General features: G+C 37.9%; 1 long non-coding RNA gene across 1 annotated transcript; it reads right to left on the bottom strand.

Moving 5' to 3' along the window:
- Positions 1-2,230: 2,230 nt before the first annotated feature.
- LOC116098023 lies at positions 2,231-13,084 on the bottom strand. Its single transcript, XR_004121669.1, has 3 exons — positions 13,046-13,084; positions 12,825-12,913; positions 2,231-2,298 (listed from the first exon to the last, which is right to left on the bottom strand). It is a non-coding gene; the product is annotated as an uncharacterized LOC116098023 (long non-coding RNA).
- Between the last annotated feature and the right edge of the window lie 66 nt (positions 13,085-13,150).

Genomic DNA, 13,150 nt, shown 5'->3' with positions numbered 1-13,150 from the left:
AAATGAACTAAGACTATAGAGTTAATAACAACCAGACACAAAAGGGAGGAGAATTTCTTATCATTTCAGGTAAATGAATGTTGCATTTGTATTAAAAGCAAGATAACTATAAAGATCTAAAGATGAACCACAGCTATTGTTACTAAAGGATTACCAGGCATCGTGATATTAAAATGCTAGAGAAGAAACTGAGCAAAGGCATACAGAGATTTGCTGACCATCACTCAGCCAGATGTGATTGGCAACAGAACACTAATGAAGAGGAAGAGAGGACAGAGGTCCATAATTGAACATGAAACAATGGGGAAGGGAAGAGAAGGCAGGGAAGAGTGACTTCAGAAAGCTCTGCTAGAAGCCTTGGCCAACATGGACTTGGTAGGCTGGGGAAGAAAAAACAAAAAAATTAGAATATAAAACTACAATGGTTGGTAGTAGGTAGGGGTAAAGAAAAGTAAGACGCTGAGGAAAGCACCTGAATGTTTGCCTGTGTGAGGTCTGGATTTCCTTTCTCTGGAAGAACCTCATTCTGATGAAATCATTATGCACATTTACTGTGTTTTGAATTAATCCACAAAGAAGGCTCAAGAAGGCAGCCTTCTTGATTGTTTCTTAATGTGGAATTGAGTTCTGAGCTACACCTAAGTGGCAGATCCACAGCAAAATAGTCTCAAAACTATTTTAATTCTAACCATGGAAGACCCCATTGACATTCGACCACATACCACATGAGGCCAAATTCTGCTAGTAAATATCACCAGCCAGTATATGTCCTCATCAAGAGGGGAAAACTATTTGTAGTGTGAATAGTTCTAGGTCGTAGACAGGGGCGGCATACTAAAAGCATGCACACTTCTCATCTAAGAAGCATTTGATGAGTACCTGGTAGAGCTAAGGTCTTCTGCTAAATTACACAGAGGAGAAGATTGAAGGCAAGATCCATAGTACCTCTGGAGATTACTAAGTCATATGAAATCAGCATATGACTTAGAACATAATACATGATAGACAAGTGCAGATATTTTGTGGTTCATAATAAATAGTAAATATAAGTAGTAATAAAAGAATGCAGGTGCATTTATTCTGTGCTTTATAATTTATCTCATCCCTCATACAACAGAAGTAGAGCAGGGCAAAACCCAGGATGAACAAAGGAGATGGTGCTTGCTTATGCAACCTAGCCACTAGATTATTATGTTTACCACTCCAGTGCATGTATGAACAGAAATTCCAGGAACCATAACTTTTCTGCACACCGAAAGAAAGGAGCTTTAACGATCAACATAAGCGTGAAATAGGGTGGGCTTACAGAGCTTGGAAAATGAAGTCACATTTTCATTTGAGCCAAAATTCCTATAAGAAATTGGGAATCACAAAAAAAGAATTTAAAATAGCAGAATGAGTTTCTTTAATGCTAATAAGACCAGAATGCACATTTGAACTTGGAAGACATGTATCTGACAAGGGGACGTATTGAGAATTTATGAAAAGCATTTTTAACTTGATAATAACAATAAAAATGGAGAGTTAGACAACAAAAATCCTGCTTTAAATATACATAAAAGCGTTCAGATTTCACCAATGAATGCACACACACACACACACACACATTTATACTAAGTACATAGAAAGAGCACATTGCTAGTCAATAGAGAAATACAAATTTAAGCTATATTTAGATAGTAATACAAATCTACCAGAATTAGTAAACTTTTCAATTTCTGCCTACTGATAGTACCAACTGTTGGTGATAATGCAGAAAACTGGGGCTTACACACCACTAACAGAGATATAAAATGACCAGATTACACCAGGAAATTCTGTGGTAACATTTTTACAAGGTGCTTTCCAGATGCTCAAAACTCCTGCCCTTAAGTGTTCACTCAAAACTGAAGAGGACATGAGTTCACAGAAGACATACTGCAAATGTCCTTAATAGTTTGTATGTAGGAGTGAAATGCTGGGAACATTCCTCATGCCCATCACTTACTTATGGCTACATAAACAAATTGTTCTCTACCCACAAATGCAACATTTTCAGTGATAAAAAGGCAGGACATGTTGGTCACACATCCAACATAGCTCAATCTCAGAAACAATATACTAAGTGCAAGAGGCATACTATATAAATCCAATTGACATAATATTCTATAAGGGCAAACTCATACACAGAGAAACAAAATCCCCCAGAGGCTAGAGGATACATCTGGATGACTAGAATGTTGGACAAATTTACCTGTGTGATCAATCTAAAGATCAAAACCTCTGCTGGTTATCTGCACAAGGAATCCACGATCTTACCTGGAGACAAAAAAAGAAATAGGAAAGCATGTGGTGTGTACTAGTAGTGATAACTCATGCCTTCTGACAGACTCTGTCAGAGGGGCTGTCCTTGTTTTGATTCAAAAGCTATTAGATGAGTATGCCTCTTCAACATGTCATTACCCACTCTGAATGACCCTTTAGAAGATGGGAGTTTTTGCTAATCATCCACATCTCTACTAATTAAGGATGCTTTCCCAGCAGGGGTTTGGGATGTTTTCTTCACCTAGGGAATCATAACAACCACATTCATTGAGAAGGTATCAGATACCTGGGTGGTCTGACATATATTTGCTTTTCATTGTATTCTACATTGGAAGCTTATAGTCTCTGCATCTAACACTTACCAGTAAATACGTTCCTGAGCATGATTGAAGTGTAGTAAGCAGTTAATTAATTCAGTACAAATAAACTTGATATTTCTGTTTGAAAAGTTACATGACACTAAACTTAAATAGGTCAGGTGTTATCCTAGACACCTTAATTCACTGAATTATTTTAAGACACATGACAGCTAAGAGCTTCTGTTATCATTTTTAACAGGAAGGGTAAGTAACTTGTCTACGGTCACAGAGATCATAAGTGCAGGCACTAGAATGCCAACATGAGAATTTTTAAGGTCTGTTTCTTTCCACTACAACACACTCCATTAGTGCTCTTTACTTATGGTACTCTTTACTTATGAACCAGGACTCATAGGGTTGTGAATACTTACTGGGTGCAAGGACCAAAGTTGGAAATCATGATAGAAGAAAACAGAGAAGGGGCTGCAAGGGACAAAGGAAGATGAAATACACTGTACTATAGAGCCCGAGAAGTGAATATTGAGGCAGAAATGGCAGAAGAATTAGATTCTTCACGTTACATTCAAGTTGTGAAAAGTCAACAGTAACAATAAGGACTACATGGAGAACGAAAGGATGTGAACTTTGTTCTGTGTCATTTAGGTTAAAGGGAGAGTGAGATAAAAAAAACATCATTTTGACTTGAGACAGGGTTTCTCTGTGTAGCCCTGGCTATCCTGGAACTCATGCTGTAGACCATGCTGGCCTCGAACTCAGAAATCTGCCTGCCTCTGCCTCCCAAGTGCTTGACTTGAAAGTTACCTGACTAGAATTATATCTTAGTTCCACCAAATTGATGACTATATATTATATACTTGAATTATTGCATTACACCCTGTAATTTTGTACAGTTGAAATAACAGTAAATAAGTGTTTTTAAAAGGACTATTTCTCATAGCATAGTATTGTGCCATCAAAGATATCTTTTGGCTTTTAAATGTCTCCGTATTTTGTCTTCTCAGTGAGTATAGAGAGGCTTTCTATCAAAATAAATAAGCAGTCACAGGTCCCTCCATTTCCCTCCACCCCTCCCTTTAGAGCTGGGCATTTCACTGACTCCACTGGCTCATTTCCCACTTCCCCTTCACTGAAGCTGCTGAGGTCTGACAGGTACCGTTACGTATAAGAAATTTACTCATAGAAAACCACGTATGACCTCCATTCAAGGACATGTAATGATCAATCCTCTTGGAATTCACTCTATCCTTGACCCCATTCTATCACGATTCTTTTTTTGATAGACTTATGCCCATTCTCTTTTACCTTCCACATGTCACTTCCAGGCCCACATTTACTGGACTCATCCTGTATGTGGTAGCCTGTAGGGTTAGCTAGTGTTAGATTAGAAACATAAACTGAAGAAGCAAGCTAGACTAGGGAATATATACCAAAGAGGAAGAAAGGAGAATGTACAATGCCTAAATTTAGGACTTTTAAATTAAATAAGGAAGGTTTAAGCTGGATTAAATCACAAAGTAAAACTCTAGCATGAAGAAAATGCAGCAGGATGCCAAATGGTGGCTGAACTGAGCCTGTGGATAAGATGGAGGAGCGAGGTCTTCTTGGACTCGTTCAAGGTCTTACACATGTGTGAGGATTGAAACAAATTGTTTGCACTTGTGGTGTTGCACCAAGCCTTGTTGGGGGCCCATGTTCTCTCTAATAGTGAGTTTTCTTTGGAAAATGAACTCTGGTAATGGCTATACTCTGTCATTCAGGTGGAAGTCTGTATTTACAGAAAATATTTTAGAGTGTTCACAGGATTCTACTCTAAAATACAGGAAGCTCAAACTTTTGCAGTAAGCAGAGTACACCACAGGCTGAGCAATTGATTTGCACTCTGTTGCCGCCATTAACTAAAACAGTACAGTTCATGGCAAATGAATTTTAAAGACACCTCACCAGTATTTTATTTTTCTTCAAATATTATTGCTTTCATCTCCATTTGGGGCATAAAAAGCTATCCTTTGCCTAACATATGTTTACCTATTAAAGTTGCTATATACAGAGATTTTTAATTCATAATAGCTCTCAGTTCAATGACTCTTGAAAGGCTCTCTCTATGACTGACATATTGTCATGCTATCTTATAGGGAACAAAATACCTTGAATTTTACCAATTGTTTGTTTCCATTAGTTTCTTTCTTACTCAGTGGAGAACAATGGACTATAATAATCAGGAGGCAAGCCAATATCAAGTCAGTCCCTTGCTGTCCATAGCTAGGGTAAAATTCTACGGAGGTTGCATGTTATTATTCAACTCCTATAATAAACATTAATCTAGCAGTTTATTTAAATACTTTTGAAAATTCATTAAAGTTCTTAGTCTGGTTTATGCCAAAGGATAGAGTCTTTGCTTTCAAAAAGCTCAATTCCCTGGTGAGGTATACCAATAAGTGATGTTCAAGGAATAATACTATGAAGGGGGCTGGAGAGATGGGCTCACTTGATAAAATGCCCACCATGAAAACATGAGGATAATTTGTGTGGGTTAGCGCCAACTCACTCAGGTGTATAGGCAGAAGCAACCAAAGAACCAACCATTAGGATTAACAGGAGGTTATCTACAGCTTGGAACAGATAGTTGGAAGTTGCTGACAGAGTGAAGTATTACAGAGTCTTAGGGTAACATATATGATCATGGGGTAGCCAAGGATTAGTGAACTAGGGGAAGATGATGAAGGAGAAGGATGGTGTTTCCTAAGAGAATTCTGTCATCAAAGAAGCTGCACTGTGGTCCCTGTCCATGTCACAGTTCCTTGGTCCTGGGCAGCTTCATGATGTTCTGTTTGTATAACTCTCAGAAACTGATACAGTATTTCAGGAATTAATCTCAAAGCCTTCAACAGGGTCCTGCATTTTAGACATTAGTCAAATATGGGAACTGACTGCTCAATTCAGTCACTTTAAGTTAAAATCAATCTGCACCATGGGTAATTGAACCCAAGATTGAGCTAGGGAAATGGTCCTGTAGCTAAGTGCTTGATGTGTACATAGAAGACCCAAGTTTGGATCCCAAGGCCTATATAAAAAGCCAAGCTCCATAACATGCACCTATTGCCTGGTGATTGTAGGTGTCAGAGACAAGAATATCCATGGCAGAACTCTTTGGTCAACTGTTTTTGCTAAACCAATGAGATCCAGGTTTAGTGAGAGACCCTGCCTTTAAAAACTAATCTGGAGAAAAATTGAGAGAGACACCTGACATCCTCTGTCCTCTACATAAATCATGTGCATATACACTTCCCCAAACTCACATGTGTACATGTAGCCTTCCCAACACTTATACACTCACCCTCCAAGTACAAAAGAATCCATGGTTGATGATGCTAGTCCTCAGCACTTTCCTATCACATCACAGCTAATATTTTATCTACTACATTATGTAGACCATGTTCAGCTAAATAGAGTGTTCTGAGCTGTCAGGAATTACTTGTCTCTGTTTTACAACTGTACAAGCATGTCAGAAAGCATGTTGCAGTTGCTCAGTTGTTTGTGTTAAGAATAGCAGAATTAAAAGGAGAGTGGAATTTTCAGGCCATATGGCAGTAGTTAGGCAGAGCTGCTTAGGTGAAAAGAATCTATTAAGACAGATGTGTGTTTGGAACTAGAGGAATCTCCTTTTCACAGCCCCTGCCCCTGAGCAGATAAGGCCATCCAGACTCTCTACACACAAACACAAAGGAAAAGGAAGGCTCATCCCTGCCCAAATGCCAGGGATGACAATAAGAGGTTTTGTCTTGTCCACAAAGGTCCTATAGAACCTGAGGGAGCTGTGAGGAAGCAGTCAGCACAGATGAGGCTTTTGTGCTGCTTCTCTGAAGCCTTAGCCAGAGGGAGTATGTGCCTGTCGATCAAAACCTGGAAAGCCTGTGCTGATTGACCACCAGATCTCCGCTGAGAAGAGATAGGGCTCACTTCTTCCTCCCATTGCCATTCCTAAGAAATTCACATGGTGCCTGCCATGGTGATGATGGAATAAACAGAAGTCTATCTTCCTTACGTAAGTTTGAAGTCCAGACTGGCTCAATTACAACAGCTATTACCACAAAACTACATGTAGGGAAATATTTTCTATAGATACTACATAGTGACACCAATTACAGATTTACATAAGTAACTCATTAACTACTGGCATGGCCATTAACTCAGCAATTAACTGCCGGGAAAAGCAGTATCTGATGATTTACTGAAAAGGTTAACTATTTAATATTTTTCTCACTATATAACCTTATTTTCGGAAATTGTAATACATACTTATCCCGCCCTCCCCCCCCCAATAGAAGTCAGTGGTTTTGATTTACTTCATTGAATATAACTAAAAACTTTATAAATATATTATTTCATTTGGTTAGTGTTACTGGAAGACAAAATATGCAATAAAACAATTTCTATATCATTAAAAGTTTATCCATTAGGGTATCCAAAGTACATTAATTTCCTCTATCAGCAGTAACTCCCTTTTCACCAGTACTAGTTAAGATTATAGTTTTGTCTGAGGAATCTTCTCCCTCTACGTCTTCTTCCTTGATGCTTTTCTGTTCTGTAGCTGGCACTCCTAAATAGTCAACCTTGACTTCCCTTCTTCAGCAGCACTGCTCACACCCAAGACCATTTATTTCCTGAGGTGCTGGACAATGTTCTCGGTGTTGATTCTTTCCTGCGTCAATGCATCATAAACTGCATTGCCAAGTGAGGTGGCCATCTGCTTGAAAGCCCAGCCTTTACAGGCTACGATAACTTGACTGGAGACTTTCTGTTTTACAGATCCAATCATCGTACGGCCGAGCCCAGAGATCTGACATCTCATGGTGTTCAGTGCCGAGATCTCAAGTAGGAGACCTGGGATTTGGTAATTACAGTAGCCCGTGCTTTGAATCCAGCTGGATTCAAAGGGGAGCATGCAGAGCAAGCAGCTCTTATGTATTCCATTTTGTTAGTGATTGTGATGGCAGTACTATCACAGTGAGTTTAGCATTCAGTGGCAGCACTTTGCCGTCCATTTTGAAAATGATTTTGAGTCTCATTCATTTAGTTAGCTTCAAGTCAAGGTCTTCAGCTCTCCTGAGGGAAAGGTTTTCTGTCTGTCACAAACAGTCATTAAGGAAGGTCAGTTCAATTCTTTAACCCATTTAAGTAATCTTTCTGAAAGCAAAACCTGATGTATTCTTATTTCTTGATTAAGGTAGTTCATGGATCCCCACTGATCTTGGAATAAAATCCAGAGCTCTTAAGCTATAACTGATGATCCAGTGTCATTTAGGTTCTGTTGACTTTGCCAGTCTCTTGTTTTACCATCACCCATGAAGATACTATACTCCAGGCACACAAACAAAAGACTCTACCTGCTTAAATTTAGAGCTATTTAATGCTATTAACTCCTTGCTGGGTTACCTGTAATTCTTATCCCATTGCTTAGTAGATGGGCATGCTTTTGTGTCTTGGCGCTTGCCTGACATTTATTCTCTATTACCCCCTTGTTAGAGTTATGCAAATGTTCTTCTGGGCTCTCACATCTTGCCTTGCACCTATTTTAATGCCTGTCACATTGCTGAAAGTATATGCTAATACCTTACCCACCACCTTGCAAGTCTCTCAAAGGTAAGAAATGTATCATTTTCCTTCTGGTCACCCCACTCCTAGTACAATTCTAAATATTTAAAACAAGTATGGTAAATGAGGAAATTACTCATTTTAACTCACCTTCCTTTAAGTTTCTCAATTCACATTCAGCAAATGCTTCCTTCAGTAGCCCTAAAACTCCAGAGGTCTCTCTGGCCTTGGTTGCAAACTCCTTTTTCCAAATATTCTCTTAGAAATACCAATTCTGCTAAAAGGTATTTCCACTTTACTTTGAGCAATTCCTGTTCTCCATTTCTATACTCTGGGGCATTTGACTAGTCTATCATTTGTGTTCAAACTATGACCTATGCCCAGGTACATTGTTTTCTTTTCCTGTTGTTGTGACAACATACTTAACAAAAGGGACTTAAGGTAAAAAGGGTTAGATCTCTAGGAAGTCTGTCAGGGTAGGGAAGCCATGGTGGGGGATGTGCAGCTACTGGCCAAGTTGTGTCCACAGTGAGAAGCCGAGTAATGACAGCTCAGCTAGCTTTCTTCTTTTTAGGCAGTCCAGGATGTCAGCCCCCTGAATGACACATCCTACATTTGAGATGGATCTTCCCATCTAAAGAAACTTGGTCCACATAATTTCCTCATAGGCATGTGCAGAAGTGGAGGCAATTCTGGGACCTTAAGCCGATGACCTCTGTTAACTATCACAGAGCATAATCAAGTTCTAAACCAGTTTATTGATTTTTTTCCCACACATCCTTTTTTAAAAACTGTATTATAAAATTTTTGATGGTGCCATGCTTTGTAATCTTTGTATCTCAGGCACTATTAAAATAGTTAATAAAACTTTCAAAACCTTTTTAGGTTAAAACTATTATATTAATTAAATACTGACATCATAACTTATAGCAAAAGCAATATTTTAGTCTTTCTTCTATGTGTCTTTCATTTCTTTCTATATTCTTTTCCTTTGCCATATTACTATTTTACTTAAAAATAATATTTCTAAATAAAGTAGTATTTAAATTTAAGTTTTTAAAAAAGATGAATAAATAGTTACACAGGGAAATGACATACAAAGTGAGTGCTACCTTAAAAATAACAAGAAAGGCTATAAGTTGGTATAGTCATACTGAAATTAGTCTTGGGTTTCCTAAAGAAAATTGAATTATCATATGATCCAGGAACCCTATTTCTTGGACTGTATTAATCCATTTTCTGTTACTGCAATGAAATAACTGAGTCAACCTAACTTTATAAACAAAAGAGATTTATTTAGCTCATAGCTTTGTTTGGTTCTCAAGTTGGGTGGGCCTCAAAGGTTTTGCCTCTGATAAAATATGAGTGGAAGCAAGAGCATATTGAGCAAAACAGTCAGTGAGAGAGTGGGTCTGGCCTGCTCTTAAGTTGTGTGTTGTCTTTTTACTTTTCTGATTCTGTCTTTGACTTATATAAATGAATGTTTGTATATAGAATAAGGAAGGGCTTTAAATTCATTTTTTACATGTAAATGTCCAAATGTCATAATAGGCTTTTTGAAGAATCTATTTTTTTTTCCCAGTGAAATTCTAAGAGGTAGGTTTACTCTTGCCCTAATTTTCTTGACTTCTAGTCTCCACTAGCTATATGTATCACTTAAATCCAATGTGCACATGCTTAGACCAAGCAGATAATTTACAAAAATACATGACATGATGTCAACTTGAAATCAGTTGACTTATTGGCTATGAGAATCTGCTGTAGGATGCATTTGAAGAGAAATCACGTGCTGAGATAAAACATCCCATGGGAAACTTGCCTTAAAGTTTCCCATATCTCATGGAGACCGGGTTTCCTGAGGTCCGATCAGAAAGTTGTGCTAAGGCCATTTTGTAAATTAAATTATTTTATTTATTTACATTTCATATATTGCCCCTGTTCCCAGTCCCCCCTCCCAGAGTTCTTCACCCCATCTTCCCTCTCCTTTCCCTCTGAAAGGGTGCTTCCCCAACCACCTCCCCTCCCCTCTCACTTACCCACCCTCTCCCACCTCACCTCACCTCTCTATCCCCAGCATTCCCCTTTCCTGGGGCATCAAGTCTCTATAGGTTTAGGCATATCCTTCTCCACTGAGGCCAGACAAGGCAGTCCTCTGATACATGTGTACCTGGGCCTAGGATCAGCCTATGTATGCTCTTTGATAGGTGGCTTAGTTTCTGGGATCTCTGAGTGGTGCTAGGGCCATTTTATGCTATGCTTTTCTTGGTATTTCTTGGGATTAGCTTGGAGGAGATTTCTTAACAGTTTCATACTCTGTTTTTCATTTTTAGAGGAAACAACATCAAAGCTTAGAGATTATCCCCAGGGTTTTTCATAATTACACATTTATTTTACCAGGAAAGATGCTATCGCTAAGAATTTCAAAACATTAGAACTAATGAACCAAGTTTTGAACTAATAGTAAAAGTTAGAGAAACTAGCTTCTTAATAAACAATTGGAGAGTTTCCTACAAATATGAAAAGAAAATTGATGTATTAACTATCACGATAAGCTAATGTATCCAGGCAGTAGGTTACTATAGAAAGAAGTACCTGAAGTTTGTCAGATCCAGCATGCTTCATGCAGGGATATTAAAACCAGGCAGCAGAGCTTCAAGACATCTCTCAGCTTCAGAAAGCACTTACTTCTCCTCTAAAGTACTTGAATCAAGTCCTAGCATCCAGGTGTCAAAGCCAATTTCTCCTCCTATCTTTCACAAAGTTCAAAGCCCTGTATCTCCTTCTTAGTTCAAGAAACAAACAATCATCAACAACAAAATCCTAAAAACCTTTTATGTATTAGCTAACCATATATGTCTGAGACATGAAGAGAATCTTTAAGTTTAAATGAATAAATTTAAACATAAATCATTTGAAATACATAACAGAATTTGTAGAAAGATCTGTAAAGAGAGATAATATACTTTTTCCTCTTAAAGAGAACTTAAGTTCGCCAACCTGACAAATCTTTTTTTTTTTCTTTTAAATGTCTTATGTGGTAAGATTCTTGGCAGTGCGTGCATTTATTCTGCTTATTCATGTAGGAGTGTAATGAAGTCCCTCTAATTTCAGCTCAGTTGCTTGATGGAGCCATTTCCACCTGGGTTGAGGTAGAAAAATTAGGGAGATAGTACAAGACTGTGACTATCAGCCACAATGGCATATAAAGACATAGCGAAACAGAGCTGGAAAGTTCTGTACCGGGCTTGAGTTTCATCATATTTACAGCTGCTATTCCTAGTATTGTTAGGCGATGGATTTGTGTTTTGTAGTAAACCCTGAGAATCCTTGAGTTAGTGGACACTTGCCTATTTTGGAAAAAATTTAACTTAGTTATTTAGAGTCATAATTTTTTGTCAGTCTTTATAACTTCCGTATGAGATAATTGAGTAAGATTGCCAATCAAGTGTTTTTATAATTAAATTTTCACTCACTAGAGTTTTATAGTCCTTCCACTTTTGATAAAAGCCTGTTATGATACCTATATATGTCAAAATCAATAACAAAAGTAAATATGATTTCAAGGTTATCACTCAAGGGATTGAGACCCCAAGCATCTAGTTGAGAGGGTGCCCTGTCAAAGTTTTAAACTTGGCATCAACTATGATGGAATACGGGCTTTAGAGAAAAGAATGTGATAATTGGATGGGCATTCTTAACAGCAACCATAGAGAGTCCAATGTCTCCTTCTGTAGAGCTATTCTAAACAACTTGTGTCTGCTTGTCCACTTTAAAGAAACCTGTGAGGTAAGTCTATGCTTGTTGCCATGGAAAGAATGCAGAGGGTTTAGATCCCCTGAACTTGTAATATGGGGTGAGAGTGGGATCCAAATCCTGGCTTTTGGATTCAGATCTTGACTTTCTTCATACCAAATCATTAACATTTCTTCAAATTACTTAGAAATGCCAAATTCACCAAGAAGACAAGATGCAACTCTCTAGGGAAATAACTATGCATACAACGACTTATTATTTTTAAATATAAAATAAATTGTTACACTTTGGTTTGAAAAGTCGCCGCAATTACCATGTTTAAATCTAGTAGTCGATTGAAAAGCATGTTACTTTGTCTAGGGATCTAACCAGCATGTGTGAAGACCTCAGATTAAACTTTCAGTACTGCACAAACAAACAAATAAATACCATTTTATTAGAGCAATGGTTCTTTTCCCATCTAGGGTGTTGATTGGATTGGTTTCCCTTTGCTAATTACAAAATTTAAAGGCAGGGAGCCTTTAATTCTGAGTCTGTGTCCTCAGACACAGCAGGCAGCAGTAGGTAGCAAATGTTATTAAAAGAGAGAACAGAGAAAAGATGTGAGGGCTGGGAACTTTAGTTTTGGCAGTTTAAAAATGGGTTCCCTTCCCCTAATTTTGGCTTGGTCTGTTTAAGCAAAGAAAGGGGAGAAGCTGATAGGCACACAGCCTTAGGTAAACATGTTCAAGGTCACTGTTAAACATATGATGGATGCAAAAATATGAGCCCATAGTAATTTGAATTTTCTTTTCTTAGATCTCTCATTATCTCTGGTGAAATTCTGTTTTACAGAAGAGTCAGAGGTGAGTTCACCTGGTCCTTCCCAGCATAAATTGTCTCTCAGCAGGAACCCCTTTCAGCAGGGATCCCCTGACTGCTTCTTGCAGAGTTTTCCCATATTTCTACAGGAGAAAAGAAGAAAACAAAAAGACTGTTTAGGGGCACATGTTACTTACTCTTGTGGCGTCATGCTTATTCAGTAATGATTTTTAATTCTTTTACAGAGCAGATGAACATTTCTGATTTTCTAATACCTTAGGTTTACTCTTTATGTGGAGAATTCTTTTTTTTCACATTGTTAATTAGCCTTTTTATTGTTTTTTCTTTTCTTTTCTTTTTTTAAATTGAAGGTCCCTTAC

This window comes from Mastomys coucha, unplaced genomic scaffold (genome assembly GCF_008632895.1).
Source record: "Mastomys coucha isolate ucsf_1 unplaced genomic scaffold, UCSF_Mcou_1 pScaffold20, whole genome shotgun sequence".
Taxonomy (NCBI): Eukaryota; Metazoa; Chordata; class Mammalia; order Rodentia; family Muridae; genus Mastomys; species Mastomys coucha.
The sequence above is the reverse complement of the archived record's forward strand: the minus strand, read 5'-3'. Positions and strand labels throughout refer to the sequence as shown.